Below are 22,425 nucleotides of genomic sequence, written 5' to 3'. Positions count from 1 at the left end.
TGACTGGCCAGAAGTTAGAAGCTACGGCACAAGTGCTCAATGTAAGTCTATGAAAGACAGAAAGAGGCGAGAACGAGGCCAGAAAGATTCGAGAATAAGCCCAGAAAGAGGCGAGAACGAGGCTCTGATAGACTCACATTGATTAGAGACCTCTGCACCGCTCCACGAAACACTGGAGCAGTGGACAGGTCACAAACTGCAGGAGATGGAGGCGAAAACACATGAAAACGCCGGAAGGTGAGTATCAGACAGTCGGTAGAGGTCTTGGATTTTAAGGCGCCACTCCAGTGGCGAAATAAAAAAAAAAAATGCCAGAGTGGAGCTTTAAAGGGAATCTATCACCCTTCGGGACATGTAGGACCTATTAATATGGGCATACAGGTGATAGAGATGTTATCCTCGTCCTACCCGTCTGCCTGATATTAAGGGTCTTGTTGCTGAGAAATCTTATATTCCTTCCTTATGCTAATGATTTCTTCCAGACTCCAGGGCGTGCGGTGCTGTAAGAAATCCCTGCCTCCTCTCCTCATTATAATACTATCCCCCTTCCATGTGTGTCAGTTATGGCCTCGGAATCCCGCGCCTGCAAGTCACCACAATCTGAATCTCATGCTCTCGTAATGGGCGCTGCATTCATTAATTTTCTGCGCAGGCGAGTCAGTGACCTCCGGTGTGCGCACCAATAAGGTGCTCTCCCCACTTCCTCCTTGCACAGTCATCGCTAGGAACCATGTGTACAGAGTGATGACTATGCAGGGAGGAAGTAGGGAGAGCACTTTATCGGTGCGCACACCAGAGGTCACTGGAGCAGAAGTCGCCGGCGCAGAAGATCCCTGAATGCAGCACCCATAGAAGGGAGGATGAGGGATGTAATCCTGAGGGGGCGCAAGCGCAGCATTTTGGGGCAGTAACTGATGCTGATGGGAGGAGGGTAGTATTATAATGAGGACAGGAAGCAGGCATACAGCACCGCACGCCCCGAAGCCTCGAAGAAATCATTACCATAAAGACAGAATAGAACATTTCTCCACAAGACCATTAATATGAGGCAGACGGGTAGGACGAGGGTAACATCTCTGTCACCTGTATGATCATATTAATAGGTCATACATGTAGGGGGGGGCTGATTCCCTTTAAATGGGATGCAGCTCATGGTTACTATATGGGGGATTGCTATACTAATATTTGTAAAAGACCCAGCTGCTAAGTATCAAAAGTCCCCGACCTCCCCATCTCCAGCCCCCCCAGACAGCAACTATTACATACAATAGAGAACATATAATCTCCTAACAAACCAGTATAATAATCAGCCCACCGATGCCCTCTCGCCCCTCACCATACCCCATCCTCTCACAATCACCCCCAGTGCCCTGTCCCGGGCCTACACTTCAGCCCACACAATACCTCAACCTCTCACATTCACCCCCAGTGCCCTGTTCCCCTCCTCCACTTCAGCCCCCACAATACCAACATTCTCTCACATTCACCTCCCAGTGCCCTATCCCCCTACAATACCCCCATCCTCTCACATTCAGCTCCTCGATGGCCTGTCGCCCCTCACCCACCTCAGGACCCACAATACTCCATCCTCTCACATTCAGCCCCCAGTGCACTGCCCCCCTCACTCACCTCAGCCCTCACAATACCCCCATCCTCTCACATTCAGCCCCCAGTGCACTGTCCCTCTCACTCACCTCAGCCCTCACAATACCCCCATCCTCTCACATTCAGCCCCCAGTGCACTGTCCCCCTCACAATACCCCCATCATCTCACATTCAGCCCCCAGTGCACTGTCCCCCTCACTCACCTCAGCCCTCACAATACCCCCATCCTCTCACATTCAGCCCCCAGTGCACTGCCCCCTCACTCACCTCAGCCCTCACAATACCCCCATCCTCTCACATTCAGCCCCCAGTGCACTGTCTCCCTCACTCACCTCAGCCCTCACAATACCCCCATCCTCTCACACTCAGCCCCCAGTGCACTGTTCCCGTCACACACCTCAGCCCTCACAATACCCCAATCCTCTCACATTCAGCCCCCATTGCACTGTCCCCCTCACTCACCTCAGCCCTCACAATACCCCCATCCTCTCACATTCAGCCCCCAGTGCACTGCCCCCCTCACTCATCTCAGCCCTCACAATACCCCCATTCTCTCACATTCAGCCCCCCCGTGTGCACTGCCCCCTCACTCATCTCAGCCCTCACAATACCCCCATCCTCTCACATTCAGCCCCCAATGCACTGTCCCCCTCACTCACCTCAGCCCTCCCAATACCCCCATCCTCTCACATTCAGCCCCCATTACACTGTCCCCCTCACTCACCTCAGCCCTCACAATACCCCCATCCTCTCACATTTAGCCCCCAGTGCACTGCCCCCTCACTCATCTCAGCCCTCACAATAACCCCATCCTCTCACATTCAGCCCCCAGTGCACTGCCCCCTCACTCATCTCAGCCCTCACAATACCCCCATTCTCTCACATTCAGCCCCCCGTGTGCACTGCCCCCTCACTCATCTCAGCCCTCACAATACCCCCATCCTCTGACATTCAGCCCCCATTGCACTGTCCCCCTCACTCACCTCAGCCCTCACAATACCCCCATCCTCTCACATTCAGCCCCCATTGCACTGTCCCCCTCACTCACCTCAGCCCTCACAATACCCCCATCCTCTCACATTCAGCCCCCATTACACTGTCCCCCTCACTCACCTCAGCCCTCACAATACCCCCATCCTCTCACATTCAGCCCCATTACACTGTCCCCCTCACTCACCTCAGCCCTCACAATACCCCCATCCTCTCACATTCAGCCTCCAGTGCACTGTCCCCCTCACTCACCTCAGCCCTCACAATACCCCCATCCTCTCACATTCAGCCCCCATTACACTGTCCCCCTCACTCACCTCAGCCCTCACAAAACCCCCATCCTCTCACATTCAGCCCCCAGTGCACTGCCCCCCTCACTCACCTCAGCCCTCACAATACCCCCATCCTCTCACACTCAGCCCCCAGTGGACTGCCCCCTCACTCACCTCAGCCCTCACAATACCACATCCTCTCACATTCAGCCCCCAGTGCACTGCCCCCTCACTCACCTCAGCCCTCACAATACCCCCATCCTCTCACATTCAGCCCCCAGTGCACTGCCCCCTCACTCATCTCAGCCCTCACAATACCCCCATCCTCTCACATTCAGCCCCCAGTGCACTGCCCCCCTCACTCACCTCAGCCCTCACAATACCCCCATCCTCTCACATTCAGCCCCCATTACACTGTCCCCCTCACTCACCTCAGCCCTCACAATACCCCCATCCTCTCACATTCAGCCCCCAGTGCACTGCCCCCATCACTCACCTCAGCCCTCCCAATACCTCCATCCTCTCACACTCAGCCCCCAGTGCACTGCCCCCCTCACTCACCTCAGCCCTCACAATACCCCCATCCTCTCACATTCAACCCCCATTACACTGTCCCCCTCACTCACCTCAGCCCTCACAATACCCCCATCCTCTCACATTCAGCCCCCAGTGCACTGTCCCCCTCACTCACCTCAGCCCTCACAATACCCCCATCCTCTCACATTCAGCCCCCAGTGCACTGCCCCCATCACTCACCTCAGCCCTCACAATACCCCCATCCTCTCACATTCAGCCCCCAGTGCACTGCCCCCATCACTCACCTCAGCCCTCCCAATACCCCTATCCTCTCACACTCAGCCCCCAGTGCACTGCCCCCCTCACTCACCTCAGCCCTCACAATACCCCCATCCTCTCACATTCAGCCCCCATTACACTGTCCTCCTCACTCACCTCAGCCCCCATTACACTGTCTCCCTCACTCACCTCAGCCCTCACAGTACCCCCATCCTCTCACATTCAGCCCCCAGTGCACTGTCCCCCTCACTCACCTCAGCCCTCACAATACCCCCATCCTCTCACATTCAGCCCCCAGTGCACTGTCCCCCTCACTCACCTCAGCCATCACAATGCCCCCATCCTCTCACATTCAGCCCCCATTGCATTGTCCCCCTGACTCACCTCAGCCCTCACAATACCCCCATCCTCTCACATTCAGCCCCCATTGCATTGTCCCCCTGACTCACCTCAGCCCTCCCAATACCCCCATCCTCTCACACTCAGCCCCCAGTGCACTGCCCCCTCACTCACCTCAGCCCTCACAATACCCCCATCCTCTCACATTCAGCCCCCAATACACTGTCCCCCTCACTCATCTCAGCCCTCACAATACCACCATCCTCTCACATTCAGCCCCCAGTGCACTGTCCCCATCACTCAACTCAGCCCTCAGAATACCACCATCCTCTCACATTCAGCCCCCAGTGCACTGTCCCCCTCACTCACCTCAGCCCTCACAATACCCCCATCCTCTCACATTCAGCTCCCAGTGCACTGCCCCCCTCACTCACCTCAGCCCTCACAATACCCCCATCCTCTCACATTCAGCCCCCATTACACTGTCCCCCTCACTCACCTCAGCCCCCATTACACTGTCTCCCTCACTCACCTCAGCCCTCACATTCAGCCCCCAGTGCACTGCCCCCTCACTCACCTCAGCCCTCACAATACCTCCATCCTCTCACATTCAGCCCCCATTGCATTGTCCCCCTGACTCACCTCAGCCCTCACAATACCCCATCCTCTCACATTCAGCCCCCATTGCATTGTCCCCCTGACTCACCTCAGCCCTCACAATACCCCCATCCTCTCACATTCAGCCCCCATTGCACTGTCCCCTCACTCACCTCAGCCCTCACAATGCCCCCATCCTCTCACATTCAGCCCCCATTGCATTGTCCCCCTGACTCACCTCAGCCCTCACAATGCCCCCATCCTCTCACATTCAGCCCCCATTGCATTGTCCCCCTGACTCACCTCAGCCCTCACAATACCCCCATCCTCTCACATTCAGCCCCCATTGCACTGTCCCCTCACTCACCTCAGCTCTCACAATACCCCCATCCTCTCACATTCAGCCCCCATTGCATTGTCCCCCTGACTCACCTCAGCCCTCACAATGCCCCCATCCTCTCACATTCAGCCCCCATTGCATTGTCCCCCTGACTCACCTCAGCCCTCACAATACCCCCATCCTCTCACATTCAGCCCCCATTGCACTGTCCCCTCACTCACCTCAGCTCTCACAATACCCCCATCCTCTCACATTCAGCCCCCATTGCACTGTCCCCTCACTCACCTCAGCTCTCACAATACCCCCATCCTCTCACATTCAGCCCCCAGTGCACTGTCCCCCTCACTCACCTCAGCCCTCACAATACCCCCATCCTCTCACATTCAGCCCCCAGTGCACTGCCCCCCTCACTCACCTCAGCCCTCACAATACCTCCATCCTCTCACATTCAGCCCCCAGTGCACTGTCTCCCTCACTCACCTCAGCCCTCACAATACCCCCATCCTCTCACATTCAGCCCCCAGTGCACTGTCCCCCTCACTCACTTCAGCCCTCACAATACCCCCATCCTCTCACATTCAGCCCCCAGTGCACTGTCCCCCTCACTCACCTCAGCCATCACAATGCCCCCATCCTCTCACATTCAGCCCCCATTGCATTGTCCCCCTGACTCACCTCAGCCCTCACAATACCCCCATCCTCTCACATTCAGCCCCCATTGCATTGTCCCCCTGACTCACCTCAGCCCTCCCAATACCCCCATACTCTCACACTCAGCCCCCAGTGCACTGCCCCCTCACTCACCTCAGCCCTCACAATACCCCCATCCTCTCACATTCAGCCCCCAATACACTGTCCCCCTCACTCATCTAAGCCCTCACAATACCCCCATCCTCTCACATTCAGCCCCCAGTGCACTGTCCCCATCACTCAACTCAGCCCTCAGAATACCACCATCCTCTCACATTCAGCCCCCAGTGCACTGTCCCCCTCACTCACCTCAGCCCTCACAATACCCCCATCCTCTCACATTCAGCTCCCAGTGCACTGCCCCCCTCACTCACCTCAGCCCTCACAATACCCCCATCCTCTCACATTCAGCCCCCATTACACTGTCCCCCTCACTCACCTCAGCCCCCATTACACTGTCTCCCTCACTCACCTCAGCCCTCACATTCAGCCCCAAGTGCACTGCCCCCTCACTCACCTCAGCCCTCACAATACCTCCATCCTCTCACATTCAGCCCCCATTGCATTGTCCCCCTGACTCACCTCAGCCCTCACAATACCCCCATCCTCTCACATTCAGCCCCCATTGCATTGTCCCCCTGACTCACCTCAGCCCTCACAATACCCCCATCCTCTCACATTCAGCCCCCATTGCAGTCCCCTCACTCACCTCAGCCCTCACAATGCCCCCATCCTCTCACATTCAGCCCCCATTGCATTGTCCCCCTGACTCACCTCAGCCCTCACAATACCCCCATCCTCTCACATTCAGCCCCCATTACACTGTCCCCCTCACTCACCTCAGCCCCCATTACACTGTCTCCCTCACTCACCTCAGCCCTCACATTCAGCCCCCAGTGCACTGCCCCCTCACTCACCTCAGCCCTCACAATACCTCCATCCTCTCACATTCAGCCCCCATTGCATTGTCCCCCTGACTCACCTCAGCCCTCACAATACCCCCATCCTCTCACATTCAGCCCCCATTGCATTGTCCCCCTGACTCACCTCAGCCCTCACAATACCCCCATCCTCTCACATTCAGCCCCCATTGCACTGTCCCCTCACTCACCTCAGCCCTCACAATGCCCCCATCCTCTCACATTCAGCCCCCATTGCATTGTCCCCCTGACTCACCTCAGCCCTCACAATACCCCCATCCTCTCACATTCAGCCCCCATTGCATTGTCCCCCTGACTCACCTCAGCCCTCACAATACCCCCATCCTCTCACATTCAGCCCCCATTGCATTGTCCCCCTGACTCACCTCAGCCCTCACAATACCCCCATCCTCTCACATTCAGCCCCCATTGCACTGTCCCCTCACTCACCTCAGCCCTCACAATACCTCCATCCTCTCACATTCAGCCCCCATTGCATTGTCCCCCTGACTCACCTCAGCCCTCACAATACCCCCATCCTCTCACATTCAGCCCCCATTGCACTGTCCCCTCACTCACCTCAGCCCTCACAATACCTCCATCCTCTCACATTCAGCCCCCAGTGCACTGTCCCCTCACTCACCTCAGCCCTCACAATCCCCCATCCTCTCACATTCAGCCCCCATTGCATTGTCCCCCTGACTCACCTCAGCCCTCACAATACCCCCATCCTCTCACATTCAGCCCCCATTGCATTGTCCCCCTGACTCACCTCAGCCCTCACAATACCCCCATCCTCTCACATTCAGCCCCCATTGCATTGTCCCCCTGACTCACCTCAGCCCTCACAATACCCCCATCCTCTCACATTCAGCCCCCATTGCACTGTCCCCTCACTCACCTCAGCCCTCACAATACCTCCATCCTCTCACATTCAGCCCCCATTGCATTGTCCCCCTGACTCACCTCAGCCCTCACAATACCCCCATCCTCTCACATTCAGCCCCCATTGCATTGTCCCCCTGACTCACCTCAGCCCTCACAATACCCCCATCCTCTCACATTCAGCCCCCATTGCACTGTCCCCTCACTCACCTCAGCCCTCACAATGCCCCCATCCTCTCACATTCAGCCCCCATTGCATTGTCCCCCTGACTCACCTCAGCCCTCACAATACCCCCATCCTCTCACATTCAGCCCCCATTGCATTGTCCCCCTGACTCACCTCAGCCCTCACAATACCCCCATCCTCTCACATTCAGCCCCCATTGCACTGTCCCCTCACTCACCTCAGCCCTCACAATACCTCCATCCTCTCACATTCAGCCCCCATTGCATTGTCCCCCTGACTCACCTCAGCCCTCACAATACCCCCATCCTCTCACATTCAGCCCCCATTGCATTGTCCCCCTGACTCACCTCAGCCCTCACAATACCCCCATCCTCTCACATTCAGCCCCCATTGCACTGTCCCCTCACTCACCTCAGCCCTCACAATGCCCCCATCCTCTCACATTCAGCCCCCATTGCATTGTCCCCCTGACTCACCTCAGCCCTCACAATACCCCCATCCTCTCACATTCAGCCCCCATTACACTGTCCCCCTCACTCACCTCAGCCCCCATTACACTGTCTCCCTCACTCACCTCAGCCCTCACATTCAGCCCCCAGTGCACTGCCCCCTCACTCACCTCAGCCCTCACAATACCTCCATCCTCTCACATTCAGCCCCCATTGCATTGTCCCCCTGACTCACCTCAGCCCTCACAATACCCCCATCCTCTCACATTCAGCCCCCATTGCATTGTCCCCCTGACTCACCTCAGCCCTCACAATACCCCCATCCTCTCACATTCAGCCCCCAGTGCACTGTCCCCTCACTCACCTCAGCCCTCACAATACCTCCATCCTCTCACATTCAGCCCCCATTGCATTGTCCCCCTGACTCACCTCAGCCCTCACAATACCCCCATCCTCTCACATTCAGCCCCCATTGCACTGTCCCCTCACTCACCTCAGCCCTCACAATGCCCCCATCCTCTCACATTCAGACCCCATTGCACTGTCCCCTCACTCTCCTCAGCTCTCACAATACCCCCATTCCATCACATTCACCCTCCAGTCACCATTACCCGCCACTTACCGATCTTGCAGAGAGTGAGGCAGGACCAGGAAGTGTCGGAGAGAGAATGCCGGGTGGGCACTAGGACCCAGTGTGCCTGAGGAAATCCGAGCGTGCACCACACTGCAACACGAAGCTCCTCAGGTAAGTAATGGCGGCACCGTGACCGTACACTGCAGGAGGGAGGCTGTGCCAGCAGTGTGCAGGATGGCCGCCAGTCAGGGGAGCCGGCACCGTACACTGCAGGAGGGAGGCTCACTCACCTCAGCCCTCACAATACCCCCATCCTCTCACATTCAGCCCCCAGTGCACTGTCCCCCTCACAATACCCCCATCCTCTCACATTCAGCCCCCAGTGCATTGTCCCCCTCACTCACCTCAGCCATCACAATGCCCCCATCCTCTCACATTCAGCCCCCATTGCATTGTCCCCCTGACTCACCTCAGCCCTCACAATACCCCCATCCTCTCACATTCAGCCCCCATTGCATTGTCCCCCTGACTCACCTCAGCCCTCACAATACCCCCATCCTCTCACACTCAGCCCCCATTGCATTGTCCCCCTGACTCACCTCAGCCCTCACAATACCCCCATCCTCTCACATTCAGCCCCCAGTGCATTGTCCCCCTCACTCACCTCAGCCATCACAATACCCCCATCCTCTCACATTCAGCCCCCATTGCATTGTCCCCCTGACTCACCTCAGCCCTCACAATACCCCCATCCTCTCACATTCAGCCCCCATTGCATTGTCCCCCTGACTCACCTCAGCCCTCACAATACCCCCATCCTCTCACACTCAGCCCCCATTGCATTGTCCCCCTGACTCACCTCAGCCCTCACAATACCCCCATCCTCTCACATTCAGCCCCCATTGCATTGTCCCCCTCACTCACCTCAGCCCTCACAATACCCCCATCCTCTCACATTCAGCCCCCATTGCATTGTCCCCCTCACTCACCTCAGCCCTCACAATACCCCCATCCTCTCACATTCAGCCCCCAGTGCACTGTCCCCCTCACTCATCTCAGCCCTCACAATACCCCCATCCTCTCACATTCAGCCCCCAGTGCACTGTCCCCATCACTCAACTCAGCCCTCAGTACCACCATCCTCTCACATTCAGCCCCCAGTGCACTGTCCCCCTCACTCACCTCAGCCCTCACAATACCCCCATCCTCTCACATTCAGCTCCCAGTGCACTGCCCCCCTCACTCACCTCAGCCCTCACAATACCCCCATCCTCTCACATTCAGCTCCCAGTGCACTGCCCCCCTCACTCACCTCAGCCCTCACAATACCCCCATCCTCTCACATTCAGCCCCCATTACACTGTCCCCCTCACTCACCTCAGCCCCCATTACACTGTCTCCTTCACTCACCTCAGCCCTCACATTCAGCCCCCAGTGCACTGCCCCCTCACTCACCTCAGCCCTCACAATACCTCCATCCTCTCACATTCAGCCCCCATTGCATTGTCCCCCTGACTCACCTCAGCCCTCACAATACCCCCATCCTCTCACATTCAGCCCCCATTGCATTGTCCCCCTGACTCACCTCAGCCCTCACAATACCCCCATCCTCTCACATTCAGCCCCCATTGCATTGTCCCCCTGACTCACCTCAGCCCTCACAATACCCCCATCCTCTCACATTCAGCCCCCATTGCATTGTCCCCCTCACTCACCTCAGCCCTCACAATGCCCCCATCCTCTCACATTCAGCCCCCATTGCATTGTCCCCCTGACTCACCTCAGCCCTCACAATACCCCCATCCTCTCACATTCAGCCCCCATTGCACTGCCCCCCTCACTCACCTCAGCCCTCACATTACCCCCATCCTCTCACATTCAGCCCCCATTGCACTGTCTCCCTCACTCACCTCAGCCCTCACATTACCCCCATCCTCTCACATTCAGCCCCCAGTACACTGTCCCCCTCACTCACCTCAGCCCTCACATTACCCCCATCCTCTCACATTCAGCCCCCATTGCACTGTCTCCCTCACTCACCTCAGCCCTCACAATACCCCCATCCTCTCACATTCAGCCCCCAGCACACTGTCCCCCTCACTCACCTCAGCCCTCACAATACCCCAATCCTCTCACATTCAGCCCCCATTGCATTGTCCCCCTGACTCACCTCAGCCCTCATAATACCCCCATCCTCTCACATTCAGCCCCCAGTGCACTGTCCCCCTCACTCACCTCAGCCCTCACAATACCCCAATCCTCTCACATTCAGCCCCCATTGCATTGTCCCCCTGACTCACCTCAGCCCTCACAATACCCCCATCCTCTCACATTCAGCCCCCAGTGCACTGTCCCCCTCACTCACCTCAGCCCTCACAATACCCCCATCCTCTCACATTCAGCCCCCCCGTTTGCACTGTCTCCCTCACTCACCTCAGCCCTCACATTACCCCCATCCTCTCACATTCAGCCCCCAGTGCACTGTCCCCCTCACTCACCTCAGCCCTCACAATACCCCCATCCTCTCACATTCAGCCCCCCCCGTTTGCATTGTCCCCCTGACTCACCTCAGCCCTCACAATACCCCCATCCTCTCACATTCAGCCCCCAGTGCACTGTCCCCCTCACTCACCTCAGCCCTCACAATACCCCAATCCTCTCACATTCAGCCCCCATTGCATTGTCCCCCTGACTCACCTCAGCCCTCACAATACCCCCATCCTCTCACATTCAGCCCCCAGTGCACTGTCCCCCTCACTCACCTCAGCCCTCACAATACCCCCATCCTCTCACATTCAGCCCCCAGTGCACTGTCCCCCTCACTCACCTCAGCCCTCACAATACCCCCATACTCTCACATTCAGCCCCCAGTGCACTGTCGCCCCTCACTCACCTCAGCTCTCACAATAGCCCCATCCTCTCACATTCAGCCCCCAGTGCACTGTCGCCCCTCACTCACCTCAGCCCTCACAATACCCCCATCCTCTCACTTTCAGCCCCCAGTGCACTGTCCGGCATTTCCCTTCGCTCCTCCTGTGCGGTGTTCTGCCTCATCACAAAGTGGCAGTGACTCCGGTGGGCCCCTTCATGTGACAGGGCCTCGGTGGCGATGGCCCCTGTGTCTCCCAGTAGCTACACTGAGGATGGTTTATAATGCGCTGCCCTGAAAATAACAATGACGGAATTTAAAATTTTTCCAAAAAAGTGATTCACACACAGCGGTGTATGTATGTGTAGTTATAGTAAGTCCAGGAAAACGACCCCGATTATCCCCAAGAAGTCAGTGTCCTTATGGAGCCGCTGCGCGGTACACCAGAACGGCGCTCGGACACACCGCCATATTAGGGTAAGTGCCGCCTGCGGATGTCACCACAGATGTGTATTCTGGATTCTGCCCCAATTTATAGCACAATGGCCATGAGTCTCGGGGTCTGTGGACACATTGCGGATTTCCCCTGCGTTTTTACACCGGCGGATTCCTATAATGGAGTGGCTGTAAAAACGCTGCAGAATCCGCACAAAGAATTGACATGCTGCGGAAAATAAACCGCAGCAAATCCGCACAGAAAAATCCGCAGCATGGGCACAGCGTTTTTGGTTTTACCATTGCAAAGAATGGTACTGTACAACGAAGCAGAAACTGCTGCGGACCCGCAGGGCCTGAAACGCTGCAGATCCGCAGCAGAATCCGCACCATGTGCACATGGCCTATGTCATCCGCATGCAGATGCTGAGGAAACGATCCCTGCTGATCCGGCCATACGGAGCGGCGTCTCACGTTCTCAGCGTTACGCTCATTACTTTGCATTTTTGTGCAGATTATTTGCATATTCTAGATTTGTCTTCAGTGTCCAGATTTGCAGTTAATCCCCTAGTAATGTAGAAGATCGTCCTTCCATCCGTTCACTACTGCAGATTTCACAGTCCTAACTTTCTTACATTATTTTCAGAAAAAATTCACATGTCAAATCCACAACAAAACTGCAGGTAGAGAGGTCAGAGAGGCCCTGCGCACTGCAGTACTCTGCCCTCAACAGGGCCGATCAGCAGGCGCCGCGACAGGAGCAAGGAAGAGGACTCATCACATGAAGAAGGGAGGCGCCGGACCCGCGACACCCATCGGACCGGACTGTCCCCGGGTGAGTGTAATAAAACTTGTTTTTCTTATCTTTCAGGTTACATTGGGGCTTATCATTGGGTTGTTATTGGGTTACTTATTTAATTGTGTGAAAATTGACTGTCTGCCCACTTTGATGCCAGTTCTGATGCCCATAACCCATCTGGCCCCGGCTGGAGGGTCCTGGGTTTGATGTGGGGCTCCCTGTTCTATGTCTGCAGTGTGATATCAGTGGCCCAAAGTCATTTAACACTTTCATTAATGCTTTTTGGTGCCCATTTTTGTGCCAGTTTTATCATTTTTGTAGCTGTTTTTAAGTGTAGATCCATCAGGACTCCTCACTACATTGTATGCTATTATTGTGATATTTATTTTTTGTTGTTAAACCTATAAAAAAAAAAGCGGCATCGCAGTGATGTAAGTATGTGTAAAGTTATGTTAAAGTGCAAAGATAATTTTCGGAGGGGCAGAACGTCCTATTGATGATGCACAGGGCCCTTATTCTTCTGCAGCAGATATGTTAATAGGCCTCGGTGGCGTGTGAGAATTCAGAGATGGCTGAGACAGAGATGTGCTGACAACATGGTCGTGCTGACAACATGGTCGTGCTGACAACATGGTCGTGCTGACAACATGGTCGTGCTGACAGATGTGCAGGGAATAACTGATCAAAGACCTCTGGAGCTGACCGAGGTGGCTGCAGTGACTCGCATGGACGTGCAGTGACCGGTCACAGATAACACCGCCATCTAGTTACCACATATGACAAGCAGAGTGATATCGCAGGATACGTGCAGAAACTCACTGCCATCTGGTGACACCTAATGCCGCCTGCCTCTCACAATACTCTGCATTACTTTGGCCGAAGATGAAAGGGCTTTTATTCTCTGATGAGTGGTGGGCCGCTCCGTCTATTCAGTGCCCCTCTGTCTGGCTGATCTATGTACCGGAGCCCTTTCCTCTTGGCGCTCCATGGGTGGTGCCCACATACAGGACAGCAGATAATTGTGTGACCTCTGCGGCCAGAGTGGGCAGTAAGTGTAGAAGTGATGAATGACGTTCACAACAAGGACTGACGCTTCGTCTGTCTGTCCTCTCTAGGTACCAACTATGAATGATTAGTCTTGGGTATAAATTATCGACAGCAGCCATGCTAATTGAACTGCATCATACAAGCAAAAGTCCCAATCTTGTATTAAAAGGTATTTGTAAACCGCACGGTCCTGTCTATGTTATAGAGAAACTGGATCCTTTAAAGGGAATCTTTTTTCTATAAAATCTGACAGCAGCCTAACGTAGGGACAGAGACCCTGATTCCAGCAATATGTCACTTAGTTTACTTGGTACAGCAGTTGTGATAGGATGACAGTTTTCTTTGCTACAGATCTAGCAGAGCTCGGAATGCTGAGCCCTGTATAACCCCGCCTACATCACGGATTTGCTGCAGCTTTGTACACTGTGTATTGACAGCTGCTTATCAGTGGTGGGGTGTGGCTGGACTAGGAGGCACGAGACCATTTGTCCTGTAGAGATCTACTGATAAAACACAGCCCAGTAGGTGACACATCGCAGGAATCGGGTTCTCTGCCCCTATATCATGGTGCTCTAAGGTTAAATAGCAAAAAGCTGGTGACAGATTTCTTTTAAGTCAGCGGTCATGCAACACCACAGTGGCAGCGCAGTGAGCACTGTAGTGGAAATGTCCAAGTGTTGGCAGCTGCCAGGCCTGGAACGATGAACGGATCATGATCGGAATGAAATAAATGGGATACAGGATCCTATGAGTGCAGGACTTGTGCACATTCTGGAGGGTCACAAGTGCGACCGCCCCCCCATCAGCATTGCAGATTTCCATGATAAAAATCCATTGAAACAACTATTCAATATGATCTCTAGCAGATGAAGGGTTAAACCTACCGCTCTATCAAGTACTTCAATCTGGTGCCAGTTACAGGTCATGCGTGGCCCCAAGGGCTGGGATTACGGGAGACCAAATATTGTCAGTTATTAACAATAGAGTCCTGAATGTCTCTGTGATAAATGGGCACGAAACGCGGCAGTGTGCCAATAATCCTACGACGGGCAATGCCTAGCGGGGACTGCGGCCAACGAGAGCCGGCTGGTGTGTACGTGTAGATGAAGGGAATGGCCTTCACGGTTAGGCCTGTTTCACACATCCCTTTGTCACCATCAGTCAAAATCCGCCGTTTTGGAAAAAAACGGATCCGCCATTTTTCTTCGCGGATCCGTTTTTTTCCCCATTGACTTGCATTGTCGGCTGATTTTGACTGATGATCGTCCGTTGCGTCCGTGTTTGTGCGGATCCGTGAGAATTTTGGCGTCCGCTGAGATCACCAAACGGAGCCTGTCACGTTTTTTTGCTTCACGGATCCACAGTTTCCCTTTTTAACCCTAAATTTTCTCTGGCTGCTGGAAGAAAATTCTCTCTCTCTCCCTCTCTCTCTCTGTGGCATCAGGTGGGGACCCTCCATCTTTGACCTGCTTGATCTTTGCCAGCACTCACTATGGTGCACTTGGTCTCCGGCCATCTTCTGTAGGTCCAGGAGTCGTTCTCCTCGTCCCCCAGAGTTCCTCTTGTGTCACAAGCCCCCACAGCTGCGCTTCTCCCGCCCCATACCGGCTCCTCTGCCCTACCTCATACAGGGCACTAGATGCTTGCACTGACCAAAATGGCATTATGCCTGGCACTTATTCTGGCTGCTCTTCTCCTTCGTAATGTTGCGTTGCACCAGGTTCCTGCTCGTTCCAGGCCTCCTCCTCCTCCTCCTCCTCCTGTGCCGCAGGTCCTTCTCAGCCAACGTCTTGGCCAATGTTTTCTCGGCACGTCTGCCCTACTTGCAGACTTACAGAAGTGTTGCTCCTGACGCCCTGCACCTTCCATCACAGACAGATTGTTCCCTCTTGTGGTGGTAATGGGACGCTCAGATTTTCAAGAGTGACCTGAGGATCCTGGAATACAGCTGTATACTCTGGGGTAGTGCTTCAAAACATTTCCCCGAAAATCCAGCGACTAATACTGGATGTATATTTCCAAAGACTTCCTATATATATTTAGCAATCTCACGGGACGCAGCTCCGTCCACCAGTAACAGGATCACTCGGGGACCTTCGTAAGTGACAGTTGACGGGACGTTCCGCAGGACACCTGATGCTGCCTAATTACATGCCTTAAATACACTGGATGAGGAATTCATGGAAAGGAAATGCGGAGGGGGGGGTCTTGGCAAGACTTGTGCTCTGTCAGCAGTTGCTGTGAAGCGACAGAAACCGCACCGAGGATAGATAAATCTCTAGATATAGCCCTGGAAGCAGAAGTAAAAGGGTCACACGGACATCATAGATGGGATCTCCTGCCATGAGTCAGAACAAAGAGTCTTTCCGGAAGAACAGCTTTTTTGTAAGATTTAAATAATAATAATAATCTTTATATAGCGCCAACATATTCTGCAGCGTTTTACAGTTTAACCGTTTCAAAACACAAGTCATAAGTAACAACGTTAACAATACAATAATTAAAGCACAATAAGCCGCCCCTGCTGGTGAGAGCTTACACTCTACAGTGAGGTGGGGGAGATACAGAGGACAGGGGTGGATTTACAATGATGGTCCAGCCATCTTGAGGGAGTGAGGGATGGATGGAGATAGTGAATGGGCTACACACGCACACTTACACAGAGAATGACTTTGATTTGGGAGCGTCATTGTCCGCTCTGAATAGATGTGTTTTGAGGGAGCGCCTGATACTGCAAATTGTGGATAGACCTGATGTCTTGGGGTAGAGCATTCCAGAGGATAGGAGCAGCACGGGAGAAGTCTTGGAGTCGGGAGTGGGAGGTACGGATTAGTGCAGAGGTTAGTCGAAAGTCGTTTGCAGAGCGCAGCGGTCGGTTAGGCCGATGGACAGAAATGAGGGAGGAGATGTAGGGGGTGCCGCACCGTGGAGAGATTTGTGGGTGAGAACAAGTACTTGGAATTGGATCCTATAATGAATGGGCAGCCAGTGTAACGACTGGCGAAGAGCGGACGCGTCCAAGTACCGATTAGCCAGATGAATGACCCTGGCCGCTGCATTAAGTATGGACTGGAGAGGGGATAGTCGAGTAACGGGGAGGCCAATTAATAGAGCGTTGCAGTAATCCAGGCGGGAGTGGATCAATGCTACAGTGAGGGTTTTTGTTGTTTCCATGGTGAGAAAAGGGCGGATTCTGGAGATGTTCTTTAGGTGTAAGCGGCAAGAGCGGGCAAGAGATTGTATATGGGATGTGAAGGAGAGATTGGTGTCAAACATAACACCCAGACAGCGCGCCTGCTGCCTGGGTGTTATTGTGGTGCCACCCATGGAGAGGGAAATATCAGATTTAGGGAGGTTAGTAGACGGCAATTTAAATGGATTTTCCTTGCAAAATAAAACTTTATCCAAAGGACTCAGTAATAAACCCAGTAATACGCAGCTACCGGCACCCTCCTGGATCCGGCAAAGGCCACTCCATGGTCTACACCGAGACAGGAAGCGGTAGTGTCACTGATCCACCAACTGCTGGACCTGTGTGGACAGTGATTATAGATGATATCCTACAAGTAACAAATGCCGCCACACTGTACAAAACCCAGGGTACTATCACCAATACTACCAACAGTACAGCTGTATAAGGGATACAGAATACCGCCTCATCATGACCACATACTACCACCAACCTACTGATCATTAATAAAGACCACCGTACTAACACTGACATTACTGCCATACAGTGACCATGTAATGGTAGACACCAGCTCTATACCGTATAGGTGTATACTGTACAGATAAATCCAGTAACTGGTTCTCTTTCATCATAGCCTTAATTTTCCCTGGTCTTCTCCGTCCAGCCCAGGACACCATGACAACTTCTTGTTTCTGCAGAATGTAACATAGAAATCTTTGTCTCTTTCTTTTCCAGTATTCTTCTCACTAGAGACGGTAGAATTGATTCTCGGGATCCCGCTCCATTGGTCAGGTCTGTAGTCTGTGAGTGCTGGACTGGAGACCTGCGAGTCTCCTTACCTCCTGGCACCGAGGCTGACGAGACGCCGCATGAGCATCACGACACAATGATGGCGCCGTGCCAGACCTGGCAAATCAAGAGGAACCCAGGAGTCGGGAGGTAAGGAGATATGCAGGTGTCCCAGCCAGAGGTCACCAAGTACTGACCGGGCTAAAGCACCACAGTCCGGCAAGTCGATTCTCCCGTCTCTTCTTCTCACTTTTACCCACCTCTGAACAAACTGCACAATACCCTTCATAGTATTCTACCCAAATTTCCGAATATAATTTTGTGCCCCCCTAACTAACAGTTCATCCCTGACAATCCCACAGTTGTATATAGTGCCCCCTCTATACCTCCATACCGTAATAACACCTATTTTGTGCTCCTATACAGGTCATCTCCCCTTTACAATATTACATTGTGCCCTCATTCAATAGTTATGCCCCGGTACAATAAACTCCCCTATGTTCCCCCATACAATATTTGGGTCCTCCCCTTGTGCCACCATATACTGATGATGACCCTGCTTTCAGTCCTCCAATTCTAATGCAAATTAAAGTCAAACTCACCTCATCCCATTCCCAGCACAAGCAGCAAGATCCTCCTTCTCCCTGCAACCTCAGGTTGGAAACGTGCGAAAAGATGAAGTGACGTTATTGTGCTGCCGACATCATTAATAGCTTTCTACAAATATCTCAAGGGCTGTCACAGTATAGAAGGATCATCATTATTCTCATCTGCACATGTAAACACGAGAAGCAATGGATTGAAACTGAAAGGGAGAAGATACAGATAAGAGATTAGAAAAAAACTTTTTGACAGTGATCAATGAGTGAAACAGGCTGCCATGAGAGCTGGTGAGTTCTCCTTCAATGGAAGTCTTCAAACAGAGGCTGGTCAGACATCTGTCTGGGATGGTTTAGTGATTCCTACATTAAGCAGGGGGTTAGACACAATGACCCAGGAGGTCCCTTCCAACTCTGACATTCTATGATCCTCCGATCACTCCCAACTGATGATATGCCACAGGCCAAAGATGGCTGTGACTTACCAGAGTAATTGGTGTGGCAGGGAGTCAGGGGAGTCTGCTCCACCACAAGTTTTAACGTGTTCTATATTTTAAAAATGCAGATATGGTTAAAATCAGTGCCTGTATCTGTGGGCCGCCTTCTCTGGTCACACCCTGAAACTGCGATCGCTATGCCACTGCTCATGGATCTCTTGGTCTCCCATATCAGTCTACAACCAGCTTAATTACATTGCTGTGTTCCCAGCTGGAGCACTTCGTCCCTATCATAGATCTCCAGCCTGATCTCAGTGCTCTTTCTCAGTCTACAGGCCGGTGGGATTTATGAGTACTTTCCCTCAGAACTCCATCTCTCTAAGGGATCTCCAGCCCGGTCTCCTTTCTCCATGTATGGGGCAGTGTGATTACATTGGTATGATCTCGGGGGGGTGGGGGGGACGACACCCCTATCATAGCTCTGCAGCTCAGTCTCCTTTCTCCATGTACGGGGCAGTGTGATTACATTGGTGTGATCCCGGGGGGCACGACACCCCTATCATAGCTCTGCAGCTCAGTCTCCTTTCTCCATGTACGGGGCAGTGTGATTACATTGGTATGATCTCGGGGGGGTGGGGGGGCACGACACCCCTATCATAGCTCTGCAGCTCAGTCTCCTTTCTCCATGTACGGGGCAGTGTGATTACATTGGTGTGATCCCGGGGGGCATGACACCCCTATCATAGCTCTGCAGCTCAGTCTCCTTTCTCTATGTATGGGGCCGTGTGATTACATTGGTGTGATCCCGGGGGGCACGACACCCCTATCATAGCTCTGCAGCTCGGTCTCCTTTCTCCATGTACGGGGCAGTGTGATTACATTGGTATGATCTCGGAGGGCACGACACCCCTATCATAGCTCCGCAGCCCGGTCTCCTTTCTCCATGTACGGGGCAGTGTGATTACATTGGTGTGATCCCGGGGGGCATGACACCCCTATCATAGCTCTGCAGCCCGGTCTCCTTTCTCCATGTACGGGGCAGTGTGATTACATTGGTATGATCTCGGAGGGCACGACACCCCTATCATAGCTCCGCAGCCCGGTCTCCTTTCTCCATGTACGGGGCCGTGTGATTACATTGGTATGATCCCGGGGGGCACGACACCCCTTTCATAGCTCCGCAGCCTGGTCTCCTTTCTCCATGTACGGGGCAGTGTGATTACATTGGTATGATCTCGGAGGGCACGACACCCCTATCATAGCTCCGCAGCCCGGTCTCCTTTCTCCATGTACGGGGCCGTGTGATTACATTGGTATGATCCCGGGGGGCACGACACCCCTTTCATAGCTCCGCAGCCTGGTCTCCTTTCTCCATGTACGGGGCAGTGTGATTACATTGGTATGATCTCGGAGGGCACGACACCCCTATCATAGCTCCGCAGCCCGGTCTCCTTTCTCCATGTACGGGGCAGTGTGATTACATTGGTGTGACACGGGGGGCACGACACCCCTTTCATAGCTCCGCAGCCCGGTCTCCTTTCTCCATGTATGGGGCCGTGTGATTACATTGGTGTGATCCCGGGGGGCACGACACCCCTATCATAGCTCCGCAGCCCAGTCTCCTTTCTCCATGTACGGGGCCGTGTGATTACATTGGTGTGATCCCGGGGGGCATGACACCCCTATCATAGCTCCGCAGCCCGGTCTCCTTTCTCCATGTACGGGGCAGTGTGATTACATTGGTGTGATCCCGGGGGGTACGACACCCCTATCATAGCTCCGCAGCCCGGTCTCCTTTCTCCATGTACGGGGCAGTGTGATTACATTGGTATGATCCCGGGGGACACGACACCCCTTTCATAGCACCGCAGCCCGGTCTCCTTTCTCCATGTACGGGGCAGTATGATTACATTGGTGTGATCCCGGGGGGCACGACACCCCTTTCATAGCTCCGCAGCCCGGTCTCCTTTCTCCATGTACGGGGCAGTGTGATTACATTGGTATGATCCCGGGGGGCACGACACCCCTTTCATAGCTCCGCAGCCCGGTCTCCTTTCTCCATGTACGGGGCCGTGTGATTACATTGGTGTGATCCCGGGGGGGCACGACACCCCTTTCATAGCTCCGCAGCCCGGTCTCCTTTCTCCATGTACGGGGCAGTGTGATTACATTGGTATGATCCCGGGGGACACGACACCCCTATCATAGCTCCGCAGCCCAGTCTCCTTTCTCCATGTACGGGGCCGTGTGATTACATTGGTGTGATCCCGGGGGGGCACGACACCCCTATCATAGCTCCGCAGCCCGGTCTCCTTTCTCCATGTACGGGCCAGTGTGATTACATTGGTATGATCCCGGGGGGGCACGACACCCCTATCATAGCTCCGCAGCCCGGTCTCCTTTCTCCATGTACGGGGCCATGTGATTACATTGGTATGATCCCGGGGGGGACACGACACCCCTATCATAGCTCCGCAGCCTGGTCTCCTTTCTCCATGTACGGGGCCGTGTGATTACATTGGTGTGATCCCGGGGGGCACGACACCCCTATCATAGCTCCGCAGCCCGGTCTCCTTTCTCCATGTACGGGGCCATGTGATTACATTGGTATGATCCCGGGGGGGACACGACACCCCTATCATAGCTCCGCAGCCTGGTCTCCTTTCTCCATGTACGGGGCCGTGTGATTACATTGGTGTGATCCCGGGGGGCACGACACCCCTTTCATAGCTCCGCAGCCCGGTCTCCTTTCTCCATGTACGGGGCAGTGTGATTACATTGGTATGATCCCGGGGGACACGACACCCCTTTCATAGCTCCGCAGCCCGGTCTCCTTTCTCCATGTACGGGGCAGTGTGATTACATTGGTATGATCCCGGGGGACACGACACCCCTATCATAGCTCCGCAGCCCAGTCTCCTTTCTCCATGTACGGGGCCATGTGATTACATTGGTATGATCCCGGGGGACACGACACCCCTTTCATAGCTCCGCAGCCCGGTCTCCTTTCTCCATGTACGGGGCAGTGTGATTACATTGGTGTGATCCCGGGGGACACGACACCCCTTTCATAGCTCCGCAGCCCGGTCTCCTTTCTCCATGTACGGGGCAGTGTGATTACATTGGTATGATCCCGGGGGGGCACGACACCCCTATCATAGCTCCGCAGCCCGGTCTCCTTTCTCCATGTACGGGGCCGTGTGATTACATTGGTATGATCTCGGGGGGCACGACACCCCTTTCATAGCTCCGCAGCCTTGTCGCCTCGTTTTTTCTCCGTCTACAACTTTTCATGCCTCCTCCTGTCTTACTGCTCATACTCGGGAGTACAGAAAATGTAGACATTGAGTAGGAAGGCCACGGCTACACCTTGATTCTGTGTAGGGGAACAGATGCCTTAATAGACACCGGCTACAGTTTTCTCGGCACCGGCCTCTGTTGGAACGCTGGGTTTTTGTTCCTGTCTCTTGCAGACAAGACGCAGCTGCTTGAACGCTCCGTCCATTGTTGTGTTTCGCTCCACGATGACATTTAGGATCTAAAAATAACCCCGTATCTGTGATCCTTCCCCTCTTACTGGTGTGGGACCCCGGCCCGACTCCTACGACGCCTTTCTT

At 54.0% G+C, this 22,425-nt stretch overlaps 1 protein-coding gene and 1 long non-coding RNA gene across 9 annotated transcripts in view; one reads left to right on the top strand and one right to left on the bottom strand.

Annotated features, from left to right (window-relative positions):
• Nucleotides 1–8,819, bottom strand: part of LOC141074099 (uncharacterized) — a 94,341-nt gene extending 85,522 nt beyond the window's left edge. Inside the window, exon 1 of the long non-coding RNA XR_012227122.1 lies at nt 8,692–8,819. This is a non-coding gene — a long non-coding RNA (uncharacterized lncRNA). The remainder of the gene's footprint in view (nt 1–8,691) is intronic.
• The window catches only part of PPFIBP2 (PPFIA binding protein 2), a 157,294-nt gene continuing 143,472 nt past the window's right edge, over nt 8,604–22,425 (top strand). For 4 of the 8 annotated variants that reach the window (XM_073561617.1, XM_073561621.1, XM_073561618.1 and 1 more), the window contains exons 1-2: nt 8,606–8,814; nt 12,594–12,782. The gene's annotated coding sequence lies outside the window, so the exon portion shown is untranslated. Of the gene's footprint in view, nt 8,815–11,880; nt 11,990–12,593; nt 12,783–17,718; nt 17,923–22,425 lie in introns of all 8 variants that reach the window. The other 4 variants (XM_073561622.1, XM_073561619.1, XM_073561626.1 and 1 more) reach the window with 4 other exon arrangements.

This window comes from Dendrobates tinctorius, unplaced genomic scaffold (assembly GCF_039654945.1).
Source record: "Dendrobates tinctorius isolate UK_male_01 unplaced genomic scaffold, ASM3965494v1 ptg000323l, whole genome shotgun sequence".
NCBI lineage: Eukaryota > Metazoa > Chordata > Amphibia > Anura > Dendrobatidae > Dendrobates > Dendrobates tinctorius.
Note: the sequence above shows the minus strand (reverse complement) of the source record. Positions and strands in the feature narration are given on the sequence as shown.